Here is a 19431-nt window from a genome sequence, read left to right on the forward strand (position 1 = left end):
AGACAAGAGTCAGGGACCAGTAGTACCCTTTACCGAAGAAGACCTGGAGATAGTGCAACATCCACACAACGATGCCTTGGTAGTATCCCTCCAGGTTGCGAAGTGCCAAGTGAAGCGCATCCTAATTGACCAAGGCAGCTCTTGTGACATCATGTATGTCAAATGTTACAAGGAGTTTGGCCTTTACCCAGACAATATGGAGCCGTCCAATGGCCTAATGGTTGGGTTCAATGGAACGCCGACGTGGCCACTGGGAGCAGCAAGTTTGGAAGTGCAGGCTGGCACCAAAAAGATAAAAACAGAATTCACCATAATTGACACACCCTCCCCCTAGAATGCTATCTTGGGAAGGCCATGACTGCATACAATGGGGGTTGTTCCCTCAACATTGCATCAGCTATTGCAGTTTCCAACGCAGCATGGGATAGAGAAGGTCAGAGGGGATCAGCTGCAGGCAAAGAACTGCTCCATGACAGCAATGAAATCCACCTGCAGCATACGAGAACCATAAAAGGCAGAGATCGAAGACGAGGACGCGGAAGTCCTAGAGGACGTCGGCAAGGAGCCAGCCGAGAAGAGTGAAGTAGCCCTGAAGAAAATCCTCATCCAGCAGGGAGATGAAGAACGATTTTTCCGTCTTGCCTCGGGCTTAGTCGAGGAAGAGAAAAAAGAGCTAGAGGCGTTCTTGAGAGCAAACATTGAGATGTTTGCCTGGACGCCTTACGAGATGCCAGGCAATGACCCCGAGGTCAGTTGCCATAAACTGAACGTAAACAGGTCGGCCAAACCTGTAATCCAACGAGCAAGAAGGCCGACATTGATGCATGTTGAGGCAGTGGAAGAGGAAGTAGACAGACTTCTGGAGGCAAGAGCCATTCGAGAGGTAAATTACCCAACATGGCTATCAAATACAGTGGTGGTGAAGAAAAAAGATGGTAAATGGAGGGTCTGCGTGGACTTTACCAGCCTAAACAAGGCATGTCCCAAAGACAGTTTTCCTTTACCCAAGATTGACCAGTTAGTGGATGCCACTTCAAGGCATGGAATGATGAGCTTCCTAGATGCCTACAGGGGGTACCATCAGATAGCTATGTACCCCGCAGATGAGGAGAAGACTGTGTTTATCACTCCAAAGGGGCTGTATTGCTACAAAGTGATGCCTTTTGGTTTGAAGAATGCAGGAGTAACTTACTAGAGATTGGTAACCAAGATGTTCAAACACCTAATTAGCCGAACAGTGGAGGTATACATCGATGACATGGTCGTGAAAACCAAGGAACCTAAGGATCATCTGGAAGACTTAAAGGCAGTCTTTGACATCCTAAAAATATATCGGCTCTGACTCAATGCGTCAAAATGCGCATTTGGAGTTGAATCTAGTAAGTTCTTGGGATACTTGGTGACCAGAAGGGGCATTGAGGCTAGCTCAGATCAGATAAAGGCCATCTTAGAGCTAAAGAGCCCGACGTCAGCAAAACAAGTGCAGATGTTGACGGGAAAGGCTGTAGCCCTGAATAGGTTCATAAGCAGAAGCTCAGACAAGTGCAAACCTTTCTTCAACTTAGTGAAAAAAGCCACGGACTTCTTATGGAACGAAGAGTGCGAAGCCACCTTGACCGACTTGAAGAAGTATTTAACCACAGCTCCAGTTCTCTCAAACCCAATACCTGGAGAGGAGCTATTCTTATACTTGGCAGTTTCAGAGCATGTAGTAAGTGCAGTAGTAGTCAGAGAAGAAAAAGGAGAGCAAATGACAGTTTATTACGTGAGTAAAACCCTAGCAGATGCAGAGACCAGGTACTTACCCTTGGAGAAGTTAACACTGGCTTTAGTAATGGCTTCCAAGAAGCTGAACCATTACTTTCAAGCCCACAAAGTTGTGGTGTTGACTGAACATCCATTAAAGTCCCTATCACAGCAAGGGGATCTGACAGGCAGAATAGCTAGATGGGCAATGGCCTTGGGCCAATATGACCTGGAATTCAGACCCAGGACAGCAATCAAAGGCCAAGTCTTAGCCGACTTCGTGGCCAAGTTCACACCAGACACCGTCATACATCGGGCTTTGTTGAGCCGAGGTATACAACGTCTAAGTAAGCAAGGAAGAACCCAGCAGGGGATAGCCGAATAGAGGGACAAAGAGAAACTCAGGCCCTGTAGTATTTACATCAGCGACTCCTTCCGATTGTTTTGTTGATGGGAGTTCAAACCGACAAGGAGTAGGGGCAGGAGTAGTACTAGTATCACCAGATGGGCAGATACTGCAACAATCCATTCGTTTGAGGTTCAAGGCCTCAAACAATGAAGCAGAATATGAAGCACCAATCGCAAGGTTAAAGCTGGCAGTAGCCATGGAAGCCAACGAGGTAATAGTCTTCTATGACTCCCAACTCATAGTCAACCAGGCAATAAGCGAATATGTAGCCCGAGATGAAAGGATGTCGGCCTATGCAAAGGAAGTGGGCAGACTGGTAGCCTTATTTCAAAATTGCCGATTACAGCAGGTAAGCCAAGATGACAACAGCCACACCGACACTCTGGCCAACCTGGCAAGTGCAATAAAGCCTAGAGGGGCAAGAACGATAATGGTTGACTACTTGCCAGGTCCAAGCATAGAACCACTGAACACAGAGCGCGAAGGAATGTGTGTGGAGATGAGACCAAGTTGGATGGACGCAATAATAGCATTCCTTAGAGATGGGAAGCTGCCAGATGACCGAAAAGAAGTGCACAAGATCAGACTGAAGTCGGCAAGATTCAGTTTGACAGCAAAAGGACATCTCTACAGAAGATCTTTTACTGGACCCCTTCTGAGGTGTGTGCATCCTGCACATGTTGAAGATTTTCTGTACAAGATACATGAAGGAATATGTGGAAGCCACGCTGGGGGCAGGTCACTTGCTCATAGGGCCATTACACAAGGGTACTGGTGGCCCTACTTGTAAAAAGATACAGAAACCTATGTCAAGAAGTGTGAAAAGTGCCAAACGTTTGCACCTTTGATACACCAACCAGCAGCAGACTTAAACCCTGTATCCAGTCCTTGGTCGTTTGCCCAATGGGGCATGGATCTTGTTGGAAAACTGCCTCAAGCAACTGGGCAAAGGAAGTACCTACTGGTAGCAACAGATTACTTCACCAAGTGGGTAAAAACTGAACCCCTGGCCAAGATTCGGGACGTGGATGTGAAGAACTTCATATGGAAGAACATCATCACCAGGTTTGGGATCCCAAGAGCAATAGTTGCAGATAATGAAATGAAATTTGACAGTAAGCTAATTAAGAGCTTCTGTGCAAAATTCAAAATCATGAATTATTATTCAACCCCAAGTTTTCCTCAAAGCAATGGACAAGCAGAAGCATCCAACAAAGTTATCTTGGATGGGATAAAGAAGAGGCTGCAAGCAGCAAAGGGAAAGTGGGTGGATGAGTTGCCCAGTGTACTCTGGGCATATCGAACTACGCCGAGAAGGTCAACGAGGGAATCCCATTTGCCATATCTTATGGCACAGAGGCAGTAATTCCACTAGAGGTCGGCATCCCAGGAATCAGAACCCAGGGAGTAGAGAATGAGACTAATGATGTATTTTTAGCCCGAGATCTGGATCTGCTAGAAGAAAGAAGGGAGAAAGCAGCAATTCAGCTGGGGGCATACCAACAGCAGCTTGCCAGGGCTTATAATAAGAAGGTCAACCTAAGGGAGTTTCAAGTCAGTGGCCTCGTCCTGAGAAAGGCCGTTGGCAACAAGAAGGATCCCAGAAAGGGCAAGCTTGGCCCGAATTGGGAGGGACCCTATAGAATCATCTTGGTATTGGGCAATGGGGCATATCGGCTTGAAGATAGTGAAGGCAAAGAGTTGCCAAGACCTTGGAATACTTGCAATCTGAAATTTTTCTATCATTAGACTTTCTTGTTCTTTGTTATTAGTCGAAGTAATAATAAAGTTTTAGCTTGATTTTTTACACTTGTGACTGATAAAATACTTGACGATGTTTCTGGAATACATGCATAATGAGAACCCAAGTGAAACTTAAGTTCACATTAAGGGGCAGAGAGTTGGAAAGTGGTTCTTGGAAAGGTTGAATTTACAAGCTAAAATTAGTTTAACGCTTGTTGAAATTTAAGTTTACAAGTTGAAGTTAAACCGAGGTCACGTTTAACGCTTGTTGAAATTTAAGTTTACAAGTTGAAGTTAAACCGAGATCACGTTTAACGCTTGTTGAAATTTTAAGTTTACAAGTTGAAGTTAAACCGAGGTCACGCTTAACGCTTGTTGAAATTTAAGTTTACAAGTTCAAGTTAAACCGAGGTCACGTTTAACGCTTGTTGAAATTTTAAGTTTACAAGTTGAAGTTAAACCGATGTCAGGTTTAACGCTCGTTAAAATTTAAGTTTACAAGTTGAAGTTAAACCGAGGTCATGTTTAACGCTCATTGAAATTTAAGTTTACAAGATGAAGTTAAACCGAGGTCATGTTTAACACTTGTTGAAACTTTAAGTCTACAAGTTGAAATTAAACCGAGGTTGTGTTAAAGGAGGATTGGTTTAAACATTTGTTGAAATTTTTGAAAAATTTTACGAGTTAAGCCAAGGTTGAAACCGGAGAAGTACATGCATACATGCCGAGATAAAAGCGTTGGTTTGTATAACCGAGGTATATCACCCCAAGAAGATTACACAAGGTGTACTTTGAAGACATGCAAAATATTCTAAGTATAAGAGTCATACAAGAGCAGAAGAAAGAAGACAAACATTCAAAGAAGAGATTAGAGAATGCATTCAGAGAAGAAAGAAGGCACTTCGGTCTAACATTGAAAAGTAATTGTTTAGATTACAAAAGTGGCACATCGGCCAAATTGAAGCTTAAAAGAAAGGAAAAAGTCTATGGTACAAAGAAAAAGATCTTAAACTGAACTATTCAGCAGTGGTAGCGGTCTGTGCCTCGCCAGCGGTAGGTTGTGTCTCACCCGAGAAGACAGTTGGGAAGACTTCTCAGCAGCTTTCTTAGCTGCAAGCTCGGTATCAATCTCTTGAAGAGTTTGATCGAGGCACTTTTTGGCGATTGGCACCTCGGAGTCTGTTTTCTGGGAGGTGGCATCTTTGGAGATTTCATCATCATCTTAAGACAAGTCCATGACTTGCTCATTCAAAGTAGGGGACTTAGCCCCAACAGCCTCCTTGGTCTTCCTCACCAAAGCTTCCTCCTCAGACTCAGAATCGTCCTCAGATTGGTTTGGAGTAGGAGGGAATGACAAAGAGAGGACGTCGGCATTCTTGAGGGGGGAGTCCTCGAGGACATCAAGCTTTTTGAGGGCAACCATCCAACCAAGGGTGAAACCCTTGTTGCATGCCTACTTCACCTGACTCTTGTAGTCCGCCGTGACATCGGCCACCCCCTCAACGTACGCCTTCTCATCAGCAGCCTTGATCTCGGCCTCTTTTGTGGCCAAGGCATCCTGAAGTTCTTTTTGGGCCTCGGCCATCTTTTCTCGGCCTCTTTCTTTTGGGCCTCAAGAACCTTCTTAACAACCTCTGCAGCGTCTGCTTTTTCCTCGGCCGCATCCTGACCTTTTATAGCTGCCTCAGCTTGATATGCCAAGGTCTTCATCTTGTCCTTGGCCCTGTTAAGGGACTTCTGTAAAGCGGCGACTTCCCTGATCTTGTCGGCCAACTCCTTCCTCATTTCAAAAGTTAGTAAAATTCTCTGAGTATGAAAGAATGGAGAAAGAAAAATACCGAAGTGTGAAAGACTTACTTGAACGGAATGCTGGAGCATCAGAGCGAAGTTTTCATACTTGCTAATCTCGGTGTTTCGGTTGAGATCGTTTGGAAGGAGCAAAGTCGTAGAGAGGGCGACGCCAACTTCGAGGTCAGTCGCACTGTCGCCAGCTCTGACCGGCTTGTCCTTGATGGTGATCGAGGGGGCCCAGGAGGCATCTGGTTTCATTGGCCTCGAGGTTGTGGCCGACTCAGACCTCGGCCTTTTTGACCGAGTTGATTGGGATGGTTCGGCCTCAGCGGGCTGATTCTCGGCGGCAGAGGGGGTCTTCTCACTCTCAGCCAATTTTGAAATTAGCAAGGTGTCCTTAGTATCAATCTGAGTCAACGTTGCCTTGGGTTGGGCTTTCTTCAGTCTTTTCTTCGGCTTTATGGTGCTGGTTGAGCGTCAACGATGGTAGGGATGTTGGCCAAAAGATCCTCTGCGATTGCTTTTTTGCAGCCCATCTCAGCGGCGATTGCAGTTCGGTGTCTTCGTCGGCGTTGAGATGGAGGGATCAGATATGGAGCCAAAGTTGATGGTAGCTCAGCTGAATCAGAGGTAGATCCCTGATCTGGCCGAGATGATGGAGTTGTTGGAGGTGATGTGGCGGACGGAAGAGACTTGCTCTTCTTCTTCTTCGGAATGTCGGGAAGAATCGACTTGTAAGTCGGGATAAAGTTGAGCAGTAGGGGGGCTCTCCGCTTGTGAACTGGCAGGTCTAACAGCTTTCTCAAGCCTTTGCTCCGAAAAAAGGACTTGCGAAAGCCCTTTGGTGGCTGTGGAAGAACTACAAAAAGAAGAGCACAAACGTTAGAACAAAGTATTGAAAACTTGGAAGAAAAAAAAGCAAGGAAATGTGACATTTGGCTCTTACCATCTCCTTCCCTGAAAACCGTTTGGCTTAGGGGATAAAGGTGGAGGTCATCGTTTGGTTGAAACTCCCAATTACCCGAGACGATAAAGTAATCATCTCCAGCACTGTTGTTTGAGTCTGGGAGGTCGGCAATGAGCTTGTACTCAGTGGACTTCGGCTTGAGGTAATAAACGTGGCCTTTTTTCGATTTCAGGTGACACATGGTGTAGCAGTACTGGATGTCGGCAAGGGTAACCCTAGTATTTTCTTTTTTGGCTAGGGCGATTATACTATTGATAACTCGATAAGAGTTGATGGTAAGTTGCATTGGGTTCAATTTGTAGTAGTGGAGGACTTCTCGGAAAAGGTTGTCAAGTGGAAACCTAAGTCCACACTCGATAAAGGCCACTACTGGGAAAGGCATGAGGTCCACGTCGGGCATAATGGAGTCCTCCTCCCCTGCCAACCTGAGGTGGACGTCGGCAGGGATAGAAAACGCCTACCTAAAGTACTCTAACATAGTTGGGGTGTCTACCCTATGCTTCTACATACCCATGATGTCGGCTTAATTGGAGGAGTTAGATTTCAAAAGGAAGTGTTTTGTAAGGGTTTGAGGGACCTCAGCTAAAACTTAAAAATGAACTATGGTAAGAGTTTGTATGGATCTAAAGGGAATTCGTGTCAATTCTTCCTAAAGTTCGTAAGTTCTATAGACAAATCTCAAACCTAAGTCTAGGCAAGTGAAGATTAAAGGCAAGAATCTGGAAAAAAACACGGCAAACATAAACAGGAATGTGATTCAGAATTGAGAACAATGATGAAACATCAAGAACACAGTGACAAAGTCCGTGCAGGTGTGTAAGGCCAAGAACAGTGGCAAAATCCAACGAATATGTGAACAATGTGTGGATGTTCAAGAATGGATTGGTCAAAATAGTTATAAAACGAACATACTCAATACGTGGTGGAAATCAAGACACAAAATTAAATGATCAAAGACATGAGCAAGTACAGCAGTGGAGTTCTTTGAAGCAAAAACAAGAAATTTAAAACAAGAGGAATAGCCGCTTACCAGAGGAATGAAGCCGGTGATTGAGTACGTTGAAGTCAGATCACGGTAACAATCGGAAGAGGACAGCGAAAGCTTCACCGGAGGAGAGGAATAAAAGTAGTTACAGAGCTTGAAGATCTGGGACAATGGCGGATTTGAGAGAGAGAAGTTAGAGAGAGAAAGAGTTGGGATCTTGAGAACGAGGATGCCAAAGTGAAGAGACAGAGAGAGAGAGAATTGATTTTGATCAAACGCGGAGAATGGCGGCAAAATACCATCAATGCGTCTAGGGCGACGTGCTTGTCAGATGGTGCACCCAGACACAAGGCGACTTACAAGCGTGTATCAGGTACAACCCAGAAGGAGAAAGGCACATGGCAAAAATGGTTGAGTTGATTATGCGTGACAGCTCATACGCGTGAAAGAGCCCTTGGAGTTCTTGATTTAATGGGGCAGTACCTCGGCTTGGAGGATGATCTCGGCTGAGAAACTTGAACAAACCTGGTTAATGGTTCTGAGGCATTTGTGAAAGTAGGCTATAGGTCTTGGACATATTGAGCCGACAATTACTGACTTCGGCAATAAATCTTGCAACGAGCTTAACCGACGTGCTAGATGGAAAAAATGATATAGGTTCCATCACCTCAGTATGCCGAGGTAATAGAACCTAGGGGGCAGTTGTGGGGACATGAATTCTGAATGACGACACGTGGCCAAGGTGGCGCCAAAGTGTCAGCCGAGGTGCCACGTGTCCTGATCAAAACGCCGAGGTGATCTCGGTTAGGCCGAGGTTATCTCCGAAGATACCGGAATCTGGGATAAGCGGATAAGGGACAAGAGTCCTAGAATGAGAGAAGACTTCAGTTTGGATAAAAATAAGACTCTTAGGGAGTTTATCCTAATCCTACTGGGAGTCCAAGATTAGCAGTAATCCAAAGTCTATTAGAGCTAGGTTTCTATTGGGACTAGGATTGAGTTGGCTGTAAAAGAGAGGCACCCCCATGGGTCTAAGGTATGCTTTTTGTATTTTGAATAGTGAGTTAAGCACTTTTGTTATCTTTGAGAGATAACTGACTTGATCGTCAGAGTGCCCCCAGGTGGATGAACCACCGCCGGAATCTCTTCTTTTCTGTCACACCCCAAACCTGGGTATGACCGGCCGTGGCCCACAGGGCCTTAGCCCAAGGCACACGTAAGTCTAAACACGCATTCAATCACATTGAACAACTGAACAATAGTCCAATAATAAATAACCAAAACTCAATCCAGACATGTCACAATTATAAATGGCAAAATCAACAGTAATTAAAAACCAGCCAAACTTATGGGATATAAACAACCCACATATCAAAAATAATCCTAAATGAACTTTGATAAGAATAAATATAAATATGCACAAACTTGACATAACACTCTAAACTAAAGGAATGCCCTAGAGGTCCATGCAATTGAGTCCCCGCTACGCCATGAGTCCACTCTAAGTCCTTTTCTAACACCTGGAAATGGTAAACAACTAAGTCAGCTGATAGCTCAGTGAGTAGCAACATGGATAGTAAATACAGTTTTGAAAACAGGGTTCAATTCCAAAATAAAATATATATCACAGAAACTAGATTGGCATACAGTTTGGTAAATACAATCTTTTTCAAAAAGAATGTTCCACAGTTCAACACTTAAAATACTCATGTCTCGCAAGAACATGACAAACGACATTTTCCACTTAAAACAGATTATAACATGAACACCAATAATTTTCTGGGTACCAATAAAAACAAATAATCTGCCACACATTTCTCAGGCTATAAGCCCCGTTGGATCCAATACCGAACTAAGAGTTATCCTCAGGGTGGCACCTGGGCCTTTTCTCAAAGACGATCCGATTGAAGGTCACCTAGTTATTTTTAAAGGTCTTTTCCTTACAATCGTTGAGCACTAGAGTCATCACGGCCCAACCCGGATCTGTTCCCTAGTGGCCAGAGTCACCACACACAGTGGAATAATTTCCCTGGACTAAATACACACATGGTCCCAATAATCAATACACATCAGTTTCGCAAAACATGGTAGTTCATCATTATAAACATGAGACCAAAACAAATAGTTTACAGTATGCCAAGTTCACACATGTTTCAGAAATAATTTGATTCAATTGATAATATAATAATTTATCAAAACAGTTTAATCATGAAACAACAATTTAATTTTCCAACAGTTCAGGGTAGGGGAACATTTATAAAAATATGTAGCATGAAACTACTCACCTGGAAACGAAATAATATAATCCTCGAATAGAGTATGAAATTCCAACTAGTGCCCTGAACCAATATGAAAACTACACGTCACTACTAATTTAAAAATACTAAAGAATACGAACTAAGTAACCCCAATCTAAAGCGCACTAACACAGCTCAACCCAACTCACCGTTACTCTTAAATATTATCTAAGTTCATGTTCTTCAAGGTTTAAAATCACCCAAGACATGGGTTCCGGTCAAAACTTAATTAAATGTGACTTTAAGATAAAACAGAATTTCATACAAGCCTTCCCAACTTATTCGCTAACTTTGAAAATTACAAAACCCACTCCACGCTATTCGAAAAATTCCAATTACCTCCAGATATGATCTAATATATCCTAAGTTTCAAACCCAATTGGTTTCACTTGATTTTCTTATCAAAATAATTATCTACAATTTATTATATCCAAACAGGTTATTTTCAGCAGCACTTTAAAGAAATTGACGGTTCTCTTAATATACACAAGCAATCAATGCAAGGCCAAAAACGTTCGAAACTAGACTCGTAACCGGTTCTAATGACACTAATTTGATAATTTTTGGATTTATACCCAAAGAGAACAACACTCCCGAATTTACTGTTTCGGACTGGTTTCCTGGACAGATTTGAATACCTCAATTTATATGGATTTCGACTCCCAAAAATTATGAAAAAAATCAGATACGCAATTCAATATGTAATTGATCTACTGTAAAAAATTTCAGATTAAAATTCATCCGTTTGATATGGTTTCTTGATTTTTAAAGTTTGCGATTCTGTGCAGAATTTTTGAACTAAGAATTACACCCATTCTTTACACATAAATTTAGCTCCTCAGATATCTTAACAGTGTACACATATATATACAAAATACATAAACCTACAACCTCTCCATGAATGAATAAAATAATTATAGAATAAGGATAAAGAACAAAAACAAAGAGAAGAAGAAAGATAGAGACCTACCACACACCCAAAAGTTATTCCTTGTTTGCAAACCCCCCCCCCCTCCCCTTTTTTTTTTTCTTCTTTTCTCTCAACTTCTTTCTCCCCATGGCTGCTGTGGCTGCTGCTATAGAATGTATTAGGAACCTAGGGTTTTTCCTTTCTTTTCTTTGTTATACATAACATAAATGACTTTAGACAAAAATGTCCTTTGTTTTATTTTATTTTATTTTATCTCTCCATAAATTTAAATAAAATACAACTACTATTAGATCAAAATATGCTTACTAATTTGACACTTAATTTTATTTTATTTATTTATTTATTTATTTTTTAAATAATAAATCTTGCCTTTAAATTGAAGACTTTCACCATGAATTTATTTTAGGTTTCAAAATTAATTTAAAAAATCCTCCAATAATATTTAATTTGCACCTTAGAATATTTAATTTGCACCTTAAAATTCACCACCAAAATATTTGAAATTGTAATATTATTATTTAATTATTTACTTAATTTTTATATTCGGGTTCTCACATTCTCCCCTCCTAAAAAAAAGTTTCGTCCTCGAAACTAACCCGAGTAAATCATGAGAATAGATATGGGTACTTCTCGCGCATCTCGTCCTCGCGTTCCCAAGTCGCCTTTTCAACTAAATGATTACGCCACAATACCTTAACCAATTTAATGACCTTTCTACGCACATTTTCTCTTTCGAATCCAAAATTTAAACTGGTATCTCCTCATACGAAAAATCCTCTCTAATCTGAAGCAGCTCATAATCTATCACATACGACGGACTGTGCACATATTTCCTCAGCATAGACACGTGAAACATATTATGCACTCCTGCCAACCTACGGGGTAGAGCAACACGGTACGCAATCTCACCAACCTTCTCCAATACCTCAAATGGACCAATGTATCTAGGACTCAACTTTCCTTTCCTTCCAAACCTGATGACTCCTTTCCATAGTGATACTTTCAAGAATACCATATCCCCCACATGAAACTCTAAATCTCTCCTACGATGATTAGCATAACTTTTTTGTTTACTCTGAGCAGTCAATAATCTCTCTCTAATGGTGATAATTTTTTGTGTAGCATCCTCCACCAAATCAAGTCCCAACATTTGTCTTTCACCAACCTCATACCAACACAAAGGAGACCTACACTTCCTCCCATACAAAGCCTCATAAGGAGCTACTCCCAAACTAGAATGATAACTATTATTATACGCAAACTCCATGAGCGGCAAATAATCATCCCAATTACCTCTCCACTCCAAAGCATAAGCCCTCAATATATCCTCAAGGATTTGAATAGTCATCTCCGATACCCCATCTGTCTAAGGGTGATAAGCTGAACTAAAATTTAACCAAGTACCCATAACTGACTGTAACGCACCCCAAAACTTAGACACAAAACGAGGGTCCCGATCTGACACTATTGACACAGGTGCACCATGCAATCTAACAATCTCCTTCACATACAACTGTGCAAATCGAGTTGGAGAATAGGTCATCCGTACTGCAATAAAATGTGCTGACTTGGTTAATTTATCAACAACAACCCAAACTGCATTGTGATTACTACTAGTACGAGGTAATCCGCACACGAAATCCATGGTAATACGATCTCACTTCCACTCTAGTATAAGTAAGGGTTGTAGTTTTCCCGCAGGTTTCTGATGTTCTACTTTAACCTGTTCACACACCAAACACTGTGCCACAAATTCTGCAATATCTCCCTTTATACCATTCCACCAAAAATGTTCATAAAGATCCCGATACATCTTAGTACTTCCAAGATGAATGCTATAACTATAACTAGAACTATGTACCTCTACCATAATCTCCTTCCTCAAATCACCACCAACAAAAACACAAATTCAGCTACGGAATCTAAGCAACTCGCCATCACTAACCACAAAGTCTACATTCTTACCCTCTACCATCTCTCTTTTAATACGCTCACACTGGGGGTCAATCTCCTGTGCTAAACGAATCCGTTCTCTCAAGGTTGGCTGAACTATCAATTGACTACAATAAGCCCTATCACCAGGCGTAACAACCTCAAGCCTCAAACGTCTCATGTCTTCCACCAAACAACTCTCAATAGAAAAAGCTGCTACATCTCCAACTGCGACCTTCCTACTCAAGGCATCTGCTACCACATTTGCCTTCCTCGGATAATATAAAACATTCACATCGAAATCTTTTAGTAACTCAAGCCATCTTCTTTGCCTCAAATTTAGTTCCTTCTGTGTGAAAATATACTTTAAACTCTTATGATCAATGTAAATCTCACATGACTCTCCGTAAATAATGTCGCCAAATCTTAAGAGCGAAAATCACTGCTACTAACTCCAAGTCGTGCATAGGATAATTTCTCTCATGTACTTTCCACTATCATGACGCATAAGCAATCACCTTCCCATGTTGCATGAGCACACATCCTAAACCCTATCGTGAATCACTATAAATCACAAAACTACCACCACCTGTAAGTAAGACAAGGATTGGAGCTGATATCAACCTTTGTTTAAACTCTTGGAAGCTACACTCACAATCATCATTCAACTCAAACTTACCTCTTTCCTAGTGAGATTTATAAATGGCAAAGCCATACGGGAGAATCCTTCCACAAACTGTCTATAATATCCAGCAAGCCCTAGAAAGCTACGTACCTCTGTCACAGAAGTAGGTCGTGGCCAATCAATAATTGCTTCCACTTTCATGCTATCCACAAATACCCCATCTTCACTCACTACATGACCCAAAAAGGATACACTGCTCAACTAGAATTAACACTTCTTAAATTTTGCACACAATCTCTTCTCCCTAAGGATCTGCAGTACTACCCTCAAATGCTGCTCATGCTCCTCCTTACTCGATTAAATTAGGATGTCATCAATAAACACTACCACAAATTTATGTAGTTGGGGTTTAAATACTATGTTCATTAAATCCATGAATGCGGCTGTTGCATTTGTGAGACCAAAAGGCATCGCCAAAAACTCATAATGCCCATAACGGGTTCTAAAAGCAGTCTTAGGAAAATCCTCATCCCTTACTTTCAACTGGTGATAGCCTACCTCAAGTCAATCTTAGAGAATACTTGAACTCCCTACAATTGGTCAAATAGGTCATCAATACGTGGCAAAGGATACATATTCTTCACTTTGACTTTGTTCAGTTCTCTATAATCAATACATAATCTCATAGACCCATCCTTCTTCTTCACAAACAACACAGGTGCTTCCCAAGGTGAAACACTAGGCCTAATAAAACCTTTGTCTAGCAACTCCTGTAACTGAGTTTGTAACTCCCTCAACTCCAACGGTGCCATTCTATAGGGTGCTTTAGAGATAGGTGTTGTTTTAGGGATCAAGTCAATGGAAAATTCAACCTCACGGTCTGGAGGAAGACCAGGTAGATCCTCTGGAAAAACATCAACAAATTCCCTCACTACAGGCAAGTCCTCTAACCTCTGCTCTGGTTGTTCAGTACTCACCACACAAGCTAAATAACCACGACACCCTTTTCTCAACATTCGGTTAGCCTGAAGGGAAGAAACAAAACAAATAGAAGACCCTTTTCCATCTCCCTGAAAGAAAAACTCATGTTGCCCTAGCATAGCAAAAACTACCCTCTTTCTAAAACAATCAATAGAGGCATGATGCTTCGTTAACCAATCCATCCCCAAAATCACGTCAAAATCCTTCATCTCTAAAGAAATCAAATCCACTGGAAAAATCCTACCATCCATCTTTATCTCACAAGATCTACAAACATCTCCCAATACTACTATTTCTCCTAATACTACTGTTCCACCTAATGGAGTAGACAAGGTAATACAAACATCAAAGGCTCACCAGGAATAGACAATCCAAATAGATATCTAGGTACTAACTCTTAATCTCCAAAATTAAATCAAGAAAGATTCAACACAAGTTTAAACAAAACGAACTAAGCCAAACACTACTAAGGACTATAGGGACTTGGACCTCGTCTAAATGATGAAATGCAAGATATGTAACTCGATAACTATAGCTCTGATACCACAATTGTCACACCCCAAACCTGGGTATGACCGGTCGTGGCCCACAGGGCCTTAGCCCAAGGCACACGTAAGCCTAAACACGCATTCAATCACATTGAACAACTGAACAATAGTCCAATAATAAATAACCAAAACTCAATCCAGACATGTCACAATTATAAACGGCAAAATCAACCGTAATTAAAAACCAGCCAAACTTATGGGATATAAACAACCCACATATCAAAAATAATCCTAAATGAACTTCGATAAGAATAAATATAAATATGCACAAACTTGACATAACACTCTAAACTAAAGGAATGCCCTAGAGGTCCATGCAATTGAGTCCCCGCTACGCCATGAGTCCACTCTAAGTCCTTCTAACACCTGGAAATGGTAAACAACTAAGTCAGCTGATAGCTCAGTGAGTAGCAACATGGATAGTAAATACAGTTTTGAAAACAGGGTTCAATTCCAAAATAAAATATATATCACAGAAACTAGATTGGCATACAGTTTGGTAAATACAATCTTTTTCAAAAAGAAGGTTCCACAGTTCAACACTTAAAATACTCATGTCTCGCAAGAACATGACAAACGACATTTTCCACTTAAAACAGATTATAACATGAACACCAATAATTTTCTGGGTACCAATAAAAACAAATAATCTGCCACACATTTCTCAGGCTATAAGCCTCGTTGGATCCAATACCGAACTAAGAGTCATCCTCAGGGTGGCACCTGGGCCTTTTCTCAAAGACGATCCGATTGAAGGTCACCTAGTTATTTTTAAAGGTCTTTTCCTTACAATCGTTGAGCACTAGAGTCATCACGGCCCAACCCGGATCTGTTCCCTAGTGGCCAGAGTCACCACACACAGTGGAATAATTTCCCTGGACTAAATACACACATGGTCCCAATAATCAATACACATCAGTTTCGCAAAACATGGTAGTTCATCATTATAAACATGAGACCAAAACAAATAGTTTACAGTATGCCAAGTTCATACATGTTTCAGAAATAATTTGATTCAATTGATAATATAATAATTTATCAAAACAGTTTAATCATGAAACAACAATTTAATTTTCCAACAGTTTAGGGTAGGGGAACATTTATAAAAATATGTAGCATGAAACTACTCACCTGGAAACGAAATAATATAATCCTCGAATAGAGTATGAAATTCCAATTAGTGCCCTGAACCAATATGAAAACTACACGTCACTACTAATTTAAAAATACTAAAGAATACGAACTAAGTAACCCCAATCTAAAGCGCACTAACACAGCTCAACCCAACTCACCGTTACTCTTAAATATTATCTAAGTTCATGTTCTTCAAGGTTTAAAATCACCCAAGACATGGGTTCCGGTCAAAACTTAATTAAATGTGACTTTAAGATAAAACAGAATTTCATACAAGCCTTCCCAACTTATTCGCTAACTTTGAAAATTACAAAACCCACTCCACGCTATTCGAAAAATTCCAATTACCTCCAGATATGATCTAATATATCCTAAGTTTCAAACCCAATTGGTTTCACTTGATTTGCTTATCAAAATAATTATCTACAATTTATTATATCCAAACAGGTTGTTTTCTGCAGCACTTTAAAGAAATTGACGGTTCTCTTAATATACACGAGCAATCAATGCAAGGCCAAAAACGTACAAAACTAGACTCGTAACCGGTTCTAATGACACTAATTTGATAATTTTTGGATTTATACCCAAAGAGAACAACACTCCCGAATTTACTGTTTTGGACTGGTTTCCTGGACAGATTTGAATACCTCAATTTATATGGATTTCGACTCCCAAAAATTATGAAAAAAATCAGATACGCAATTCAATATGTAATTGATCTACTGTAAAAAATTTCAGATTAAAATTCATCCGTTTGATATGGTTTCTTGATTTTTAAAGTTTGCGATTCTGTGCAGAATTTTTGAACTAAGAATTACACCCATTCTTTACACATAAATTTAGCTCCTCAGATATCTTAACAGTGTACACATATATATACAAAATACATAAACCTACAACCTCTCCATGAATGAATAAAATAATTATAGAATAAGGATAAAGAACAAAAACAAAGAGAAGAAGAAAGATAGAGACATACCACACACCCAAAAGTTATTCCTTGTTTGCAAACCCCCCCCCCCCACCTTTTTTTTTTCTTCTTTTCTCTCAACTTCTTTCTCCCCATGGCTGCTGTGGCTGCTGCTATAGAATGTATTAGGAACCTAGGGTTTTTCCTTTCTTTTCTTTGTTATACATAACATAAATGACTTTAGACAAAAATGTCCTTTGTTTTATTTTATTTTATTTTATCTCTCCATAAATTTAAATAAAATACAACTACTATTAGATCAAAATATGCTTACTAATTTGACACTTAATTTTATTTTATTTATTTATTTATTTATTTTTTAAATAATAAATCTTGCCTTTAAATTGAAGACTTTCACCATGAATTTATTTTAGGTTTCAAAATTAATTAAAAAAATCCTCCAATAATATTTAATTTGCACCTTAAAATTCACCACCAAAATATTTGAGATTGTAATATTATTATTTAATTATTTACTTAATTTTTATATTCGGGTTCTCACATTCTCCCCTCCTAAAAAAAAGTTTCGTCCTTGAAACTAACCCGAGTAAATCATGAGAATAGATATGGGTACTTCTCGCGCATCTCGTCCTCGCGTTCCCAAGTCGCCTCTTCAACTAAATGATTACGCCACAATACCTTAACCAATTTAATGACCTTTCTACGCACATTTTCTCTTTCGAATCCAAAATTTGAACTGGTATCTCCTCATACGAAAAATCCTCTCTAATCTGAAGCGGCTCATAATCTATCACATGCGACGGACTGTGCACATATTTCCTCAGCATAGACACGTGAAACATATTATGCACTCCTGCCAACCTACAGGGTAGAGCAACATGGTACGCAATCTCACCAACCTTCTCCAATACCTCAAATGGACCAATGTATCTAGGACTCAACTTTCCTTTCCTTCCAAACCTGATGACTCCTTTCCATAGTGATACTTTCAAGAATACCATATCCCCCACATGAAACTCTAAATCTCTCCTACGATGATTAGCATAACTTTTTTGTTTACTCTGAGCAGTCAATAATCTCTCTCTAATGGTGATAATTTTTTGTGTAGCATCCTCCACCAAATCATGTCCCAACATTTGTCTTTCACCAACCTCATACCAACACAAAGGAGACCTACACTTCCTCCCATACAAAGCCTCATAAGGAGCTACTCCCAAACTAGAATGATAACTATTATTATACGCAAACTCCATGAGCGGCAAATAATCATCCCAATTACCTCTCCACTCCAAAGCATAAGCCCTCAATATATCCTCAAGGATTTGAATAGTCCTCTCCGATACCCCATCTGTCTAAGGGTGATAAGCTGAACTAAAATTTAACCAAGTACCCATAACTGACTGTAACGCACCCCAAAACTTAGACACAAAACGAGGGTCCCGATCTGACACTATTGACACAGGTGCACCATGCAATCTAACAATCTCCTTCACATACAACTGTGCAAATCGAGCTAGAGAATAGGTCATCCGTACTGCAATAAAATGTGCTGACATGGTTAATTTATCAACAACAACCCAAACTCACACTAGAGAGTGGATGTGTAGACTCTAGAAATCACTTCTTCTATATGTTGAGTGTGTAAGTAGATGTAATTGTAGCATAATTATTTCCCAATATAATAAAACTAGTGTGAGTTATATAAACATAAGGGTGAATTACACCGACAGTCCTTATAGTTTGGGGTTTGTGTTACTTTGATCCCTGGCTTTTCAATTGTGACACATTTGACCCTAAATTTTAAATCTTGTTCCAAATAAGGACAATTGAAGATACTATTGGATTTTTTAAGGGTAAATTCATCAATTTGATAAAGTATAAATTAATTTGACAAAAATAAATGTCAAAAAATTATTTTTGAATATTTAAAAATTATTTCTACCTACTAAAGATAAAATTATATAAAATTGATAAATCTGTTAGACATTTATTTTTTTTACTAAATTAATTTTTATTATGTATTTGAATGATGATCATGTAAAATTAATTTCTAAAAACTAATCATGTAATTTTTATCAATTTTACATAATTTTATCTTTGGTGGGTAGAAATAATTTTTAAAAATTTTAAAATATTTTTTTGACATTTATTTTTGTCAAATTAGTTTATATTTTATCAAATTGATGATTTTTCCCTTGAAATTAAGCAATGGTATGTTTAATTGTCCTTATTTGAAACAAGATTCAAAATTCATGGTCAAATGTGTCACAATTAAAAAGTCAGAGACTAAAGTGACACAAGTTCCAAACTATAGGGACTGTTAGTATAATTTCCCCTAAACATAAGTAATTGTTTGTGCAAAAAATATAAAAATATACTTTTGACTAAAACAATGCCTAAGTTGTATAAAA

At 39.7% G+C, this 19431-nt stretch overlaps 1 long non-coding RNA gene across 1 annotated transcript; it reads right to left on the minus strand.

The window, feature by feature from the left end:
* Positions 1 to 15046: 15046 nt before the first annotated feature.
* On the minus strand, positions 15047 to 17183 carry LOC145801978 (uncharacterized). The gene is made up of 3 exons (XR_014343953.1): positions 17069 to 17183; positions 16087 to 16140; positions 15047 to 15321 (listed from the first exon to the last, which is right to left on the minus strand). It is a non-coding gene; the product is annotated as an uncharacterized LOC145801978 (long non-coding RNA).
* Positions 17184 to 19431: the final 2248 nt, after the last annotated feature.

The sequence above is a fragment of the Camellia sinensis genome, chromosome 11 (genome assembly GCF_055761805.1).
Source record: "Camellia sinensis isolate YWXY chromosome 11, ASM5576180v1, whole genome shotgun sequence".
In the NCBI taxonomy this organism is placed as follows: domain Eukaryota; kingdom Viridiplantae; phylum Streptophyta; class Magnoliopsida; order Ericales; family Theaceae; genus Camellia; species Camellia sinensis.